This window comes from Hibiscus syriacus, unplaced genomic scaffold (genome assembly GCF_006381635.1).
Source record: "Hibiscus syriacus cultivar Baekdansim isolate YM2019G1 unplaced genomic scaffold, ASM638163v2 tig00110450_pilon, whole genome shotgun sequence".
NCBI classification, from domain to species: Eukaryota; Viridiplantae; Streptophyta; class Magnoliopsida; order Malvales; family Malvaceae; genus Hibiscus; species Hibiscus syriacus.
Window position 1 is genome coordinate 6,822,449 of NW_024062743.1, and position 18,069 is coordinate 6,840,517.

General features: G+C 35.5%; 1 pseudogene; it reads right to left on the bottom strand.

The window, feature by feature from the left end:
- Positions 1-17,755, bottom strand: part of LOC120126188 — a 28,402-nt pseudogene extending 10,647 nt beyond the window's left edge.
- Between the last annotated feature and the right edge of the window lie 314 nt (positions 17,756-18,069).

Here is an 18,069-nt window from a genome sequence, read left to right on the forward strand (position 1 = left end):
GGGAAGAAGGCATTTGTTGCATCTTGGAGTGATGAAGATGATTCCAATGATGAAGATGAAGTAGTCAACCTATGCCTCATTACCACTCAATAAGAATTCGAGGTATCTTCTAACTCAAATGAATTTAATTCATTTACTTTTAATGAGTTACAAGATGCTTATAATAGGTTGTATTTGGGATTTAAGACCATGAATTCCAAATATATGAAATTAATTTCAAAACTCAAAGTTAAAGATAATTTGATTTTGAAAGCAAAAGTTGATTTTGAAAATAAAAATGAAATTTTGAAAAATAATTTAGAGCTTTCAAAAATCAAAATAAATGATTTAGAAAAAGAAAATTTTGAGTTAGGAGTTAAGCTTGAAAGCTTAATAAAAGAAAAAAAATTAATTTCTAAAAACAACCTATTATGTTTAAATATGGAAAAATGCTCACATTGCAATTATCATGGTCATATGGAACATACTTTTCCTTTGAAGAAAGGAAAAAGTTTTAAAATTAGACAATTATGGGTTCCGAAAGGAACAAGGGGCATTGAAACTAACGTTCAAGGATCCAAAGCAATTTGGATACCTAAATCTACTTAAATGTCTCTTGTAGGTGTGTGGGAGCAATGGTGATGAAAATGATGATATTCAAGATACTCTAGCCACACATGAAAATGAATGAGTAACCTCTAAGCTTAATGTTTTTAATTTTAGTTATTTGGTTGCTCGTAGGATTTATGCATGTGAGTTTTGATTTTAAATGATTATGCATTGTTTTTAATCTCATGTATGTTAAAAAAAGATTATGATGAACATTTTAAATTTTTAATGATTTTTTTTATTTTTAGTTCATCATAATAAAATTTTGGTCAAAATTGGTTTTAATGCAAATGATATCTCTCTAACAATTGATATCAATTTTTCAAAAACTTTGATTTTACAAATTTTAAATTTTTGACCTAAATTTAAATGTTTATGCATGTGATATCTCTCTAACAATTGATATCAAAATTTTCAAATGCATAACATTTTTGGAAAAATTTATGCATATGCACTTAATTTCAATAATTAATATTGCATAAAGTATTTTAGACTTGGATATATTGAATTTCATGTACTACTAACATGTTTGTTATTCTTTGTTGAAATTCAATTTTGTTTAAGTGTCATGTTCTTAAAGCTAAATTTTGTTTGGAATGCATTTATTGAGGGGGAGCTTTGATTTTTCAAATAAGTTTTAAAATGTCAAATTTACTACTTACTCTCCAAAGTTATTTTGAACTTCAAAGATTGAATTATTTTTTATATAACAAAAAGGGGGAGAAGTTTGGTTTGAAAAATTCAATTTCTTAGTGAAAAAGGGGGAGCTTAACATTTTCATATATTTTTTCAAAAAAATTAGTAACAATTCATATCATTTTGTTAACAATTGGTATCTTTTTCTTTAAACATTTTATTAAGGGGAGTTTTGCCAGAAATAATTTTTCAAATGTTTTGTTATTTCAAAAAAGGGGGAGATTGTTGAATTATGTTTCGATATAACAAATTTAAAGGCAAAATGTTTTTGGACTTGAATTGAATTTATTCAAAGTTTGAAAAAGGTTTCAAAAATAATTCAAATTCCATTAAATTCGGATTTGAACAAAAATGCTAAAGGGGGAGAATTTTTACAAATGGGCATAACAATTATCACTCCTACTTGGATATAGGACATTGAACAGAGTTATGAGGATGATGTCATTGCACAAGAGAACCTGCCTATTTTGGTTCTTCAATCAGATGCTATAGAAGACTGAAAATTTGTTCAAGGAGTGTTGTATTTCAAGAATAAAGTATATGTGGGCAGTAAGGGGGATCTAAGAGAAGATTATTCTGGCTTTACATGACTCAGCATTAGGAGGACATTCAGGTATTCAAGCTACCTATCAAAGAATCAGGTCCTATTTTTTCTGGCCTAGAATGAAAACTAGGATACAACAACTTGTGCAACAATGTGAAGTCTGTCAATGGACTAAGATTGAACACATTGCTAAGCCAGGTTTGTTATAGCCTATTCCGGGTAAAAATAATGCTTAGGGAGTCATTACAATGGACTTCATTGAAGGTCTACCAGCTTCTATGAAACACACATGCATCCTAGTGGTGATAGATAAATTTACAAAATATGCTCATTTCTTACCACTGTCACATCCTTATACAGTGGTAGAAATTGCCAAGATTTATTTGGATCAAGTCTACAAATTCCATGGACCTCCTAAAGTTGTTATCTCAGACAGAGACGAGACTTTTACTAGTTTCTTTTGGCAAGAATTATTGAAGCAATTAGGTACAACTACTTTTTTCAATGCTGCATATCATCTAGAAACGGATGGACAAACAGAAAGGCTTAATTAGTGCCTAGAGATGTATCTTATATGGATGTGTTTTGTCAAACCAAATTCATGGTCCAAGTGGCTACCTCAAGCAGAGTGGTGGTATAATACTAATTACCACACTACCTTGGGAATGACCCCATTTGAGGCACTCTATGGTTATAAGCCTCCTACTTTAAACTGGTCAGGAGAGTCTAAGGTTGGGGCAGTTCAAGATATGATGCATCAACCTGATCAATTAAATACGTTGTTAAAGAAGCAATTAAGTAAGGCCAGTAATCGTATGAAACAGATGGCTGATATATATAGAACAGACAGAGAGTTTAATGTTGGAGATGAGGTTTACCTGAAGCTTCAACCCTACAGACAGACCTTTCTAACTTTAAGGAAGAATTTGAAGTTGGCTGTGAGATACTTTGGTCCCTACAAAATACAACAGCGAATTGGTCAAGTGGCATATAGGTTACAATTACCATCAAACTCGAAACTGCATCCTATCTTTCATATCAGTTTATAAAAAAGAAAGGTTGAAAAAAGACGAGTACCTTCCATTGATCCTCCAGATATCACGAATGATGGTCAATTAAAGGTTTATCCAGCCATTGTCTTGAATAAGCGAATCGTCAAACGCCATAACTAAGCAGTCACACAGCTCCTCATTCAATGGACGAACATGGGGCCAGCAGAAGCAACTTGGGAAGATTATTCGGTGCTGAAGACACAGTTTCCAGATTTCGATCCTTGGGGACAAGGATCCTTTGGTGGAGGGGGTATTGTCATGATGGAACAGGAATTAGGGTTAGAAAAAAGGGGAAATTGGGAAGAAATTATCTCAGTTAGGGATTTGGAACGGGGAAGAATTGAGAAATGAGAAGGTTGGGGAGAAAAATGAGAAAATTACCGTTGGGGCCAGAGTTGAGGAGGAGCTTGGGTCTGCTGAGGCAAAACACGGGCCTAGTTAATGGTGGGCCTCGGGTGGTAATCTGCTGAGATGCCCAATGCTTATGAACCTGCATGAGTCAGCATAAATTAGTTATTTTGTTAGATTTCCAGTACATGCCAGCTGGGTACTTGTAATTATATAAAATTGTACCTGATTCCATTGGAATCATCTTTTATGAATGAATGAACACCTTTTCTCCTAAATTCTTTTCTATCCTTTTCTGAAATCTCAATTCTTCATCCTAATTCGTAACAATTTGACTTTGTTATTCAAAAGGTTCACTACAGCTACAAGGAATTGAAAAATTATCAAACATAGCCACTTGAAAACAATATTCTAGGAAACTTGTCCCCGTGAAATGAGCTTTAAAAAGAAAAATTTTATTCATCAAAATTCGGATATCCATTTACAAGAACTGCATTCATTGCAGCCATTTGATAATATGTATTTAGAGAACAAACTGCAAAATACTCAATGTTTTTAAAATCGGACCGGATATTGAACCGGTGAAGGTACTGGTTCTCTGGTTCAACCGGGTTCAACCGCGGTTGAACCGGATTTTATATAAAATAATATTTTTTTAATTTTACATAATATTCAAAGCAATATTAATATATATGTAACACTTGTTTTAAGTTTACAATATTAAAAGGTATAAAAATATCACAAGTCATAATATATATAAATTAAAAACCATAAAATCAAGTCAAACAAAATGATTCAAATCAACTACAACATAATATTTAAGGTAAAACATATTAAATAATAAATATAATTATATAACTATAATAAAAAAAATTGAGGCTTAAAAAAATCATAACAAATGATGTCATTTGGTTTAATTTTTTAAAAAAAAAACAATCTCACATGGCTAAGAAACATATAATAGCATCCCAAAAGTTTAAAGAGTAAAAATATGAGAACAAAACAATCCCACATGGCTAAGAAACATAGAAGAGCATCCCAACTTACTTCTATAAATAATAGAGGTAATTTGACATTCAAAATCATTGAGCCTTTTGGTGAGCACAGAGCGAACTATTCTTTTACTTCAATTGAGCTCAAATTTTAGGCTTCAATCGAACTTCTAATAATTTCTTTTGAGTTCAAGCCTTTTCGAGTTCAAGTTTTAATATTATATTTCGAGTTCAAGTTGAACTTGATAATTTTTAGCTCGTGAGTTTTTAGTCGAGTTGAGCTTACTTTTAAAGTTTTCGAGTTCGAGTCGAGCTCAGCAATACTCGAATTTGACTTGGCTCGTTGAACAAATGACGTCGTTTGGTTTAATTTTTTTTAAAGAAAAAAAGTGAACCGGCGGTTCAAACCGGTTTTGTCGGTTTTCAGTTGGTTCACCCCGATTTTACCGATTTTCAGTCAGTTCATTGCTAGTCGGGTTTTGTGTGGTAACCGAACCGGACAGGCCACCGGTTTACGGTTCAACCGGTTGAACCGGTCGGTCCAGTCCGGTTTTGATAACCATGAAAATACTTGAACTCGAGTGTGAATATAGTGTGTATGTGTCCAAAATGTTTTTCAATTTCTTCAAAATTTCACCATGTATTTGAGGGTAATATCCCAGTATTCCAGTCCAAAAATGTCAGATACAAGTATTTCAAGAAAGCAAAGAACCGTAGCCAGTCCAGGGTTTTAAATTGCGGTCGCGGTCGTGTTTTCGGTTATTTCGAATTTACCGTGATTGCGACCGTTGCGGGCGCTATTACGGCCTTCGCGGGTAACTCGAACGGCAGCAAAACCGCTATATCGCGGTCGCGGACCGTTTTTTAAAACACTGGTAGCCACAGAACTCGTGTAAACCAGTTTAGGACAACTTTCAACAAACTATGGTCACGGGGGTTTGTACCTTCTGTAGATGTAGTCACAGACGATTCTCCACTTGCATCAGATGACCCCTGTATGCAAAACATATAAAAACATCTTTAATCACAATTATTCAGAATATCTATTCAGATCAGCAGTTCCCGCTGATAAGTCTAGTCACCTTCGCGTCAGTCATCTTGACATCATTGTCTTTTGAGTTGGCGCTCTTCTCATTAGATTTGAAAAAATAGAAAACAAATTAACCCACAACTACTATACTATTTTCAAGTGATTTTGTATTTCTTTTTGTTGTATTTAAATGAAATCAACAAGGTCCTTTATATAGGCACTAGGTACTACTCTTCCAAAAACAAAAAATAAATTCTATTAAAACTCATAAAAGACAATTAACTCCTATATCACCCCTTGGCCTTTCACCTACTAAAACTCATAGACCTTTTATTTTCCCATTAACTTCTAAATTTAAAGAAAAACATTAAGGATTACATTTAAGTTTATTCAACAAAACTCCCCCTTAAACTTAAATGTTTCTACCATCCATCATGCCAATCATCTTCTTGCATTTGTCAAGAAGTACTTTCGGTAGCGGTTTTGTGAAGATATCCGCAACTTGATCCTGACTTGCCACATGCACCAATTCCACACTTCCTTCCTTCACATGATCTCGGATAAAGTGAAAACGAACATCGATGTGTTTTCTTCTTTCATGGTTCACTGGGTTCTTTGCCAACTCAATTGCTGATTTGTTATCAACATGAATCACAGTTACACCTAGTTGCTTTAGCTCCATCTTGCTCAATAAATTTCTAAGCCATATCGCATGACATACACACCAAGATGCTGCCACATATTCTGCTTCACACGTCGAGAGCGTCACGATCGGCTGCTTCTTTGAAAGCCAAGTAAACGCAGTATCTCCCATAAAAAACACATATCCCGATGTGCTTTTCCGATCGTCTATGTCTCCGCACCAATCGCTGTCGGAGTACCCAACCAATTTGTAATCTTCTGCTTTCGAGTAGAACAACCCGAGTGACACTGTTCCTTGGATGTATCGTAGGATTTGCTTCAACGCCTTCCAATGTGAATAAATCGGCTCCTCCATGAACCGACTTACAATGCCGACACTTAACGAAAGATCCGGCCTTGTGCATGTGAGATATCGAAGGCTTCCTACCAAACTCCGGTATCTACTCGCATCGACACGTTCCCCTCCATCGAACTTTGATAATTTTGCACCTGGTTCCATTGGTGTTGATACCGGGTTGCAATTTTCCATATTGTATTTCTTCAAAATCTCTTTTGCATATGTCTCCTGCGATACAAAAATACCTGTCTCTACTTGTCTAACCTCCAAACCAAGAAAAAACTTCATTAAGCCCAAATCTGTCATCTCAAATTCCCGTGTCATTGTGCCCTTAAACTCTTCTATCATCTCATCATTGTTACCCATAAAAATGAGATCATCAACATAAAGAGCAACAAATAACACGTTACCTCCATTCTTCTTTGCGTAAAGGGCATGCTCGTAGGGACATTTCTTGAACCCGTTCTCCATGAAATATGTATCGATACATGTATTCCATGCCCGTGGTGCTTGCTTCAACCCGTAAAGAGCCTTCTTCAATTTTAACACCTTTTTATCTTCTTCGACTTTTATGTACCCGGGTGGTTGTTCGATGTAGATATCTTCTTCAAGCACACCATTCAAGAATGCCGACTTGACATCCATTTGAAATATCGGCCATTTGAATTGAGCAGCTTGTGAAATGAGTAATCGAATTGTCTCCATTCTTGCAACAGGAGCAAACACCTCGTCATAGTCGATTCCTGCCTTTTGCTTGTATCCTTTCGCAACAAGTCGCGCTTTGTATCGTTCTATCTCGCCTTGAGCATTCATCTTTTTCTTGAACACCCACTTCACACCAATAGGCTGACTTCCTTTCGGCAATTCTGCTAGCTCCCATGTGTTGTTACGGTCAATCGCTTCAATCTCCTCGTTCATGGCAGTTCGCCACTTCTTGTCCCGCAACGCCTCTTCAAAGCTGATATTTTCAGCATCTGCCAAAAGACATACAAGGTTTAATTCATTTGTCGAATCATACAAATCTTGTAAACTTCGTATTTTGGGTTGTCTTGGTTCATCTTCATCATCGGTAGTTTCAGAGTTTGTTGGTATGCTTTTTGGTGAAACGATTGATGATTCTCCAACTTCGATGATAGCCTCTGTCGAATTGTTCCAGTCCCACTCGCTTGCTTCGTTTATTCGCACATCACGACTCACCATCACCTTCTTGCTTATCGGATCGAATAGCTTGTACCCTTTTGTCTTCTCATCATACCCAATAAAAATATACTTTTTACTTTTGTCTTCGAGCTTCGTTCTTCGTTGATCCGGTACGTGTGCATAAGCAACACTACCGAACACTTTGAGATGAGAAACTGTCGGCTTTTGTCCGCTCCATGCCTCTTGTGGTGTTTGATCATCTAACTTTACATGTGGACATCGATTTTGTACATAGATGGCACATTGCACGGCTTCTGCCCAGAATTCCTTCGGCATCTTCTTGCTCTTGAGCATTGATCGAACCATGTCGAGAATGGTCCGGTTCTTCCTCTCGGCCACACCGTTTTGTTGAGGAGAGTATAGTGCAGTTAGAAATCTCCTTATGCCTTGCTCCTCGCAATACTCCATGAAAGCTGTCGAAGTATGCTCGCCACCTCTATCGGATCGTACGGCTTTGATGTGTCTACCAGTTGCCTTCTCCACCATCACTTTGAACTTTTTGAACACCTCAAATGCCTCGGATTTTTCTTTCAAAAAATGAACCCAAGTTTTTCGTGAGAAATCATCGATAAAGGAAATGAAATACCTTTTACTGCTGAAAGATTCGGGGGTGATTGGTCCACATATGTCGGTATAAATCAACTCGAGAGGGTGTTTAGCTCGATATTCTGCCTTCTTTTGAAATGAGGTTCTCGATTGCTTGCCAAGCACACATTCTTCACAAAATTTGCCCTCATAATCTATATCCGGCAGCCCGTGCACCATGTTCTTCTTTGCTAACTCTTTTAGACCACCATGATGTAAGTGACCAAAGCGAAGATGCCACAGTGATGCTTTGTCTTCTACGTCGATTCGCAAACATTTTTCTCGCACGCTTCTCAAATTTAGTTTGTACATCCGATTTTTGCCCATCTCGACTCGAGCAACTATACGCCCTTGCTTGTCCTTCAAGTGTAGTATCCGATCTTTCAAAAGTGCCGAGTAACCTTTCTCTGTGAGTTGCCCCATACTCAAAATGTTTGTCTTGAGATCTGGTACATAAAAAACATCTTGGATTGACCCTATCAAGCCATCCTTTTGTAAGTAACAAATCGTACCTCGGCCTTTGACCTCCACTTTTGATGCATCTCCAAAAGACACATGACCATCTTCAATCTTTTTCATCTCTTTGAATAGGTACTTGTGACCACACATATGGTTGCTTGCGCCCGAGTCGAGGTACCACAGAGTGTCATTGTTGATGTTGAATTCATTTTGAGCCATCAAGAGAAAGCCTTCATTCGCTTCATCTTCCAAGGCTAGGTTGATTGTTTCTTCCACCTTTTTATCGGCTCGACAATCTTTTGTAAAATGCCCCACTTTACCACAGTTATAACATTTGTCAGAGTTGCAATCCTTCGCGTAGTGACCATACTTGTAACACTTGTAGCACTCGATATTGGAATAATTTGATCGGCCGCCTCTTCCTCGTCCGCGTCCTCTTCCACGCCAATTTGGTTGGCTTGACTATCCATTCTCCTTATAGTACCCTTCATGACTGTCGCCTTGACCACCGCGACCATATCCACGACCTCCACGGCCACGACCTTTACCTCGAAAATTTTGAGAATAAAATACCTTTTCGTCTTTGATTAACGCCTTGGTTTGAAGTGCTTGCTCAAGTGTCTCCTCCTTCTTTTACTTTTTACGTTGTTCTTGTGCCTCGAGTGAACCAGTAAGCTCGTTGACTGTGAGTGTCGCAAGGTCTTTTGACTCTTCTATTGCGCACACAACATTCTCAAAATTGTCGGTTAATGATCTCAAAATCTTCTCCACAACTCGTGCCACGGTTAACGCTTCGCCATTACGATTGAGTTGGTTCACCACGGTTTGTACACGTGTGATGTAGTCGGATACACTTTCCAACTCCTTCATCTTTATGCTTTCCAACTCGCCACGAAGAGTTTGGAGACGCACTTGCTTGACTCGGTCGGCTCCTTTGAACACTTTTCCTAAAATTTCCCACGCTTCTTTTGAAGTAGCTGCACCAGCAATCTTCTCAAAGCCCGACTCGTCAACGGCTCAGAATAACATGTATAGTGCTGCCTTATCCTTCGATCGCGCCTCTTTCAACGCCTTGGTTTGAGCCGCCGTATATCCCGTGGTTGTTGTTGGTTCTTCGAAACCTTCTTCGACCACCTCCCATGCATCTTGAGATCCGAGAAGAGCTTTCATTTGAATGCTCCAGTTCTCGTAGTTCGCCTTCGTTAGTCGTGGTAGCGACATTTGACCCGTCACATTTGCCATTAACTCTGATGCCAATTTGAAAAAATAGAAAACAAATTAACCCACAACTACTATACTATTTTCAAGTGATTTTGTATTTCTTTTTGTTGTATTTAAATGAAATCAACAAGGTCCTTTATATAGGCACTAGGTACTACTCTTCCAAAAACAAAAAATAAATTCTATTAAAACTCATAAAAGACAATTAACTCCTATATCACCCCTTGGCCTTTCACCTACTAAAACTCATAGACCTTTTATTTTCCCATTAACTTCTAAATTTAAAGAAAAACATTAAGGATTACATTTAAGTTTATTCAACAGCTTTCAAACCAAGCTTTTTACCTTTGTCATCCCTCAAAATCTAAAAGTTGCAAGAACCAGTTGGTCAATGCAATGTAAACTAAAATTTAGTTATTCACTGAAACAAGGTAAAAATGGCTACCCAGCTAGGACTTTCCAATTGTTTGCGAAGTTCATCTGAACATAGATCATAAATATACAACTCTAGTGGATAATCAATTTTCTGAGGAAGGGAAACAACATATCGTGTAATGTGATTACAAACATTGTTCAATAAGCAAACAGAAGAGTCTCAATATTTTATGTGAAATTACCAAGCAATATCCTGCTGGTTAAAATAAAAAAATAGATATTTGTTAGAAAATCATGTAAGCTAAATCAGAGAATAAAGTTTGCCCACTCGCAATATCTTGGCCTTTTGATTTGACTCCCTCTTTCAGAAAAAAAAAACGTACAAACTGAATAGTCAAGTACCTTCATAATTCACCAGGAAAAAAAGTGACCAAAACATACTTTGTTTCGAAAAAGGATAACATTGAAGGTATGAAGAATCAAAATGCAAATGGAATCTACATTGGAGAAGCGACATCTGAAAGAAATGTCACTAGATATTATATTAGACTATTGCACCAAATATATGGAAGATGATAATGAAGCTATGAGTTACCTCAGCAAGCCATTAATTCAGGACTCTTTCAAGTAAATTGCAGTGCTTCCCAGGGCAGGAGAAGCCTTTTCTTCAAACCCTACATGCAGAAATATTATTGATAATGTTAACAATCAATGAATTAAGCCTTTTCCAATTCTGATTTCCAACTGGCGTGATTTAAAGGGAAACACATCAGTGAAATATTTTACAGCTTATTTATGCTAGGATACACAGTTCTAACCCTTGTCCTCGATTTAAACCCTAAAGACTAAAGACAACCAATAATACTAGCCCTATGTTGAAACCCTAAATATATCTTATAATCATAACCATTCGTAACGCCAAATAATTAATAAAAAAACTGAAATAATAAAATATAACTAAATAATTAAAAGTTCCTAAGCTATTCTCTCCGGCTTGGAAAATCGAATCTGGTAAAAACTTACACCACTTCAGCATAAATTTCTCAGTTAGCCCTTTGCAGCGCTCCTTCAACTATCCGAGAACTTTGACTAGCAATGTTTCCCAACCATATGACCAGAAATCTCTTACATCGATCACCCCTTCTAAACCTAGCTTCCTTAACATGGACCACATCTTCAATAACCTCGTTTTAGAAATTATGTGAATTTTCAACATCATTTGTGGTGATGTTACTTTTGGCAATATTTGTTACCAAAGCAGTTTTTTGTTTCTTAGTTGCAGCACGTTGTTAATGTTTAGCACAAAACCATGTAGAGGAATAATCAGAAACTTCCTATGGTTCCAAAGAAAGATGATCACTTTAATCTTGACAAAGCCTATGGGGAAAACAAGAATAGCTCTGATATCCGTTCCATATCTGTTGATGGGAACAAAATGGGTTATGTCGGCCATTGGTGGTTCACCCCTTCTGGTTTGGGCAGAGTGCCGCGATCGGTGGTTCTACACTGTTGGTTGATGATGTCTGTAATTAAGTGATGAAGAAGTCATAGTGAGAGTAGTCAAAGATTAGGAAGAAGCCGGAGATCTTTCTTGCATATAATAGGAGTTTATATATTAACCCCTTGTGCATGCTTAAGTCATGCTTAGTATAATGATTGGTGTGTGTAGACCAACAAGTATATAAATATAGCAGCCAATCAAAAGATTTGATCCTAACAGATCTCTCGACTCTATCAAAGATCTTGCCAAGGGTCTATGGTCAACCAGAGGATTTGTTTTATGGAAGAGTGCCTTAAAAGGTAACCTCGATAAGTGGAGTAGTTGTCAACGAAGGAGGAGTATTTCCGGAGGTTTAGACGTGGAGAGTATACAATTCTTTCGTATTGATTCTCATTTCGTTAAGTAGCTATGAACTGCTACGCAAAACCAGGTACACAATAATTTCTTCACTTTCCACATGATATTCATCATAGATCGGTTCTAACATTTCATAACCGTGCTTTTTCACATGCATCTCCCCATAAAAAAAGGAACTTCAGCATTATAAAAAACAACTTTAGCGAAAACAAGACAATAATCAATAGATCTAGGGTTGAGAAAACGACTACAAAGATGGAGCTTTAGAACACCTAGGTTATAAAAACCTCTAATTTCTTTCTATTAATTCAAGAAAGTAAAAAGAATAATGTGGCCGTAATATCATACAGCTTACTTATTCTAGGGATCTTGGTTGCTCGAACTTACCAAAATGGGAGTTGCATCCGTGCCAATATGGCGTGACAATAGTGGTGGATGCAAAGCATACCCTAGGTGAGCACATGCATATACTAAAATCTGAATTTTTTTATTAATTATCTATTTTACTATGGGTGCTTATCTGAAATTTTATTTGTGTCTACCTCGTACGAAATTTTTTAATAATTAATGTGTGTGTCCACCCTCGAAAATATTTTTAAATCTGCCACTACATGACAAGGATTAAGGTACGAGATATGGTTCGAACTCATAAGACTCGGGTGATTGGGTAAGAAGAGAAAAAGAAAGAATCTATATTGAAGTCTTAGTTTTTGAGGGGGGGAAGTTTATAAAAAGTAAAAAGAAAAGAAAAAAGTAGAACGTTAAAACCTCTTAGTTTTGGGTTTGAAGCCCCTAAGCTTGTTACTTAAATCCATCCAAATAATAAACATTATGTCAAATAATAAATTTATTTTCAATATCTATTTGCAATTACTAATGGTTAAAAAAATAAAAATAATATTATATATAAAAATTTTGGTGTATCATAGACATATATCATATTTAAGCATATATGAAATGAGTCCCAACACCCATGTCCTCTTGGATCCTTCTGTATCATATCTTCGTCTCTTTAGTTTAACTCAATAGATGGTCTGACATCTAGAAACGTAACCGACTCAGACACCAGTACTCATGTCAGAGCATCATAACTAGAATACTAATCCAAGCCCTAGACTCAAAACCCTAAAGATAGAAAAATAATTATGTGCGATAATTTTAATATATAATTAAAAAATATACTATCGGTTTTATTATTTTTTTAATAAAATCAATAAAAAAAATTGTCGAAAATATTATTATTTTTCCCGGTTCGCAAAAGATGGCTTACTTTGATATGTAATTCTTCCATGAACAGCACCGGTGGTATTTGACATTTTGGATTGTGGAAACAATCATCGAACAATTATACAACATGGCATTGACGCATATAAACTGCCTAATTTGATAATGTCAACATTGAATAAGAATAATAAGACCATCAAATCGGTAGATATATACCTGCTTGCAAGTTCAACACCAAAAAGGTCCTTTACAGTATCAATATTTTCACAGTGAACAGAAGGGAGAGATTAGTATTATTTTTCTAAATAGATAAAGGATAATTATTTGAAACATTGACGAAGGTTTTAAACTCGGTTAAGAAATTTCATGTGTCCTTAATTGATTATTAGGAAAAAAACATAAATAAATGAGTCAATGTTTCATGTTTTTTAAAATATTTTAAAATTAATTTACTAGTTTTTTTTATAAAATGAATTATTATTATTTAGATATATTACATAAATTAATTTTAAAATATTTAACACTAATTCATTCACTAATTAACTAAAAAACGTGATATTTAATTAAAAATTGATACTTGCTAAATTTATTTCGCTTCATCATCTCTTGAATAGTTTATCCTAGTTCCATGTTTTCCTGATATAAAGGCTATTTGCTTATCTCAGTTTTGATATACAAATCAGTGTCAGGTTCAGGTGTCTAAAATCTGAGCTTATGTCTTCTCCAAGTGTCTAAATACGCATTTTTCAAACATGAAAAATGTCCGACAGACTACAATGACAGATCGCAAAAGTAATGAAAAGATTACTAGAGAAGTTTTAAAATAGAGATAGAGCAGAAAAAGTAACGACAAAAGTCTACAAGAATTTTTTTAAAAAAGTGCCAGACACAGGCGTTGTTCTGTTTTTTGTAAACTAAAACAGAGTAGCTTCTCTGTTTTTAAACAATGAAAACAGGCTTCAAAGAAGAGAAAATAATTAAAAGAAGGCTTAATATAAAAATAACTTTCCAAACTATGTTTCAAAAAATATTTGTGTCAAAAAATTTTAGTTAAAAATAGGAGTCTAATGTTTCAAACATTTATACTTTTAGGTGTCCGGACATTAACGACCGTTAAATATCTTCGTTAAATGACACGTGTCATGTTCTGATAATTTTGAGATTTTTTTAAAATAAAAAAAAATTCTTAGAAAAATCTCCCTGGGTGCCCTCTCCCCACTTCCCCTTTCCCCCTTCTATGTCTGGTGGTGACCATCATCGCCACCATCATCAACACCAGCGTTGACCTCTAATTAAATCCCCGCTGATCTTTTATCGTAACATGCCACCGTTTGTCATAGAGAAGCGTTCAAAGATTCGTCGTTTTTAAGCCATCGTCACCGTTCTTCGTTGATTTCGATCGATTCTGACGTCTATAAACCACACCGCCGCCGCCATTCTAACTACCGTGTAATTCCGATCAAAACCAACCGTTCGACGACGATAAAGACGATGATGGATTTGGATATTAGGGGTTTTTAATTTAATGATTTTGGGCGACGATAAAGACGACAATTGATCAATAAGTGAATGACAACGGGTGAGTGACCGTTCGAAGATGACGATGATGGCCGATGACAGTTGATAATGGGGTTGAAATAAGAGATTTTAGTCTTTTAGGGTTTTTTATATTTTTAGTAAAAAGTTAGGGTTTTTTTAAATAAATTAAACTTTTTATTATGATTTTAATTAAAAATAATATTTTTATCATTAAAAAATTAAAAAAATAAACGGTATACACCTAAAATTATAACTGAAAAAACATTAGACATTTATTTTTAACGAAAACTTTTTAGGCACTAAAACGTTTTTTGAGACATAATTTATACATTTATTTTTGTATTAAGCCTTAAAAGAAAAAGAAAAGGGTAAAAGTGATATTTGGGTGTAAGATTATAAATATTAAAATCAAGGTTAAATATGGTATTTTGATTCTCAAAGTCAGGAGAAAAAAGGAAATTGCAAAATTAAATGAAGCTAGCTTTTCTGTCGCCCTGGACTGGACTGGAGCCGAAGGAACAAAAAAGCGGCAATAAGCGCTGCCTGTTTCTCGTCACCTCGCCCGGGAGGCTTCGAAAGTTATTAGGTTTTATGGCTGCGCCTGAGTGCCTAGGTGCGCCTTGACAACCTTGAGTATTACTGCTCTGAAAGACAGAGAACAAGAAAACTACCTGGAACCCGGTGATCGAAGAGACTGAGAGAGGGTATATAAAAGTTGGGTCCAACATTCTTCAGCATCCTGAAGAAAATTCCAAATTACATATCGGCATATAAACAAATCCAGTACAGGACTGAGGATGCAACTGGCCGAATTGAGGATACTTTTTACGTAACACCTGAAACCAATATACATAAAAATAATAAGTTTCCATGCTTTTCAGACGAAGTGCCGTATAGCAACAAAAATCAGAAGAGAATCTTTTAATGAACTTCGGAGTACAGTACAACAATTCTGTTGACGATGGCATAGAAAATATTTGCATGAAGGTCCGGCAATAAATGATAAGCGAGACTAAATCACTAAGGAAATTCAACAGAATCGGCACAAAATGCAAGACAAGTCACAATATCACACGGTTTCCATGAACTTAACCTTATGTAAATACCATTACTGAATTCAAGTGAGTACACCGACAAAAATCTCACCTAGTCATATTCTATGAGCTTCACAGATAAGAGAGAACAGGAAGATGAAGGCAAAATAGGCCAGCACTATGACCCTAAAAGTACAAAAAAAAAAAGAAAAAGAAATAGATAAGCATCTGCAGTTGCAAGGGTAAGGAAAAGGTTATACAAACACAAGATGAAGGCAAAATAATAGTAAGAAAAAGCATAGTCAAGTTATTGCAACCAATCCGTAACACCCCAAAAAGGAGACATAATGCTATCAATAAACTTCAGGTCAGATAACTGAGTCGGGCCACCCTAAAATGAGAATAATAATAGTTAGCGAATAGTAATAGGCATAAACATCGCTATTCTTTTGATATGAGGAAGAGCTACTTTGTAGCCATATTTTCCAGGACAACAAGAGTGGTAAAGCTAATAACAATGTAGAGGATGATTTCATCCAAGTCTCACTATACATCTTGAATAGGCTCCCCCATTAACTATAATCTTTAACAAGTAGATGTCAACTAACAATTAGCACGTAATCATGATCAATGAAATCAAAGGAAAGATTCCAAACACTTGAATAATGCGTAAATTACAAGTAAATGATTCGATACAAGCTGGACTTACAATGAAATCAAAAGGCATCCATGACACCAAGGCATACTACAATAATGACATATTATGTTCTTTATATAATCCCCAACACAAGAACCTACTTTTCATTTGAAAGGGAAAAAAGGAACATGGAATTAAATTTGCACTTACTAAAGATACCACTTGTTCTTCTTCTGGAAGATCTTCCATAAAAACAGGGCCCTTTTCTGGGGCCTTAACAATCTCATCAGCAGTTCCCATCATCATAAACTTTTGACCCTGGCAAATACATTATTGCACAAGGCGCAGCATTCTCATTTGAAAACTGTCGATAAGCATGAGATGAAATGGAAAAAAGGTAAAAGGTTCCAAGATTGCTCACCTGTTTCACTCCAACTGTAGACCAATCAGCATCATCCTACATTGTCAAGGGTGCAAGCAAAAAAACACATTGTGAAGGGTAAGCTTTAGAAATTCATGAATCACACTAACAATGAATATGTTAGAAAACCATAACTTGACAAATAAAGGATAAACAACACTCAACTTTGCAATAAATAAACAAAGCACTTCTTACAGCAATTATGCCAGCTATTTGAAAAGAAAAGAAAAAAACAAGTACCTTCAACAAGCCACCTTTAACCATTATTTTCTGCCTTTCAGAAGGTACTCCAGTCATATCATACAATTGGCACTTGAAAACATATGGAGGCTGACTGCTGTCAAATTTAACGGCCTTCAAGAGTTCCTTTTGCCATTTCACACTAACGCATTCAAAGAGTATACTTGAGAATAAAATAATTAAAATATCAAATACAAACACCTTGACTAGTAGGATAAAAGGGAACCATGGAACTGGTAAAACCTCGACGGTGATAGATGATTCCTTCCATAACTAACCACCAAAGTAAACCCATGCTATAACTTGTAACCAAAAGCGTCAAAGTTTGAAACTAGTTCAAAGCTTTCATCTTTTCTCAAGTGCCATGTACCTAAATATTCCCATAAAACTTATAAAATTAATTATATATACAGTAAAAACATAGTCCTATGAGTGAAGAATTAGATCTTCTCAAATGTTGAGAGGATCCAATGTCAATGGAATTCAAGTAAATTAAGCTCCTTTTTTTTTAACGAAATAGAGACATCTTAATCAATAGGTTTAATTGAATATCCCAGAAAATAATTTAATTCCATCGAGCACACTTTAACTGTAAAAATATATAAGAAGATTACACCCCTCAAAATCAAACGCTGAAACAAAAAAAGAAACCCAAACATCAAATAAAGGAACAAAATTGAACAAAAGCATCGAATACCGCCTCCAAGAAAGGAAAAAAGGGGAAACAAGTCATTAAAAATGAACCCGTTTAAAAAAAATCAATTTGAAGTCCATAAAAAAGCGGCAACTGTTCCATTCAAAAATAATAATACTAAATCGAACAGAAAACCCTTAATAGTTAAATCTAAACTAGGCATTGACTATGGGCGACACTGTAAGAAATCAGCGAAGAGCTTAGAGTAAAGAACCTGTCAACATCATTGGATTACTATTGAGGGCGACCGAGAAAAAAACGATATTCGGGGAGGGGTAATTGTTTTTTTTTTGGGTAGACGACATAAATGATCAATTAATTATGGGTCATGTCACGGAATGATTATCAAATTT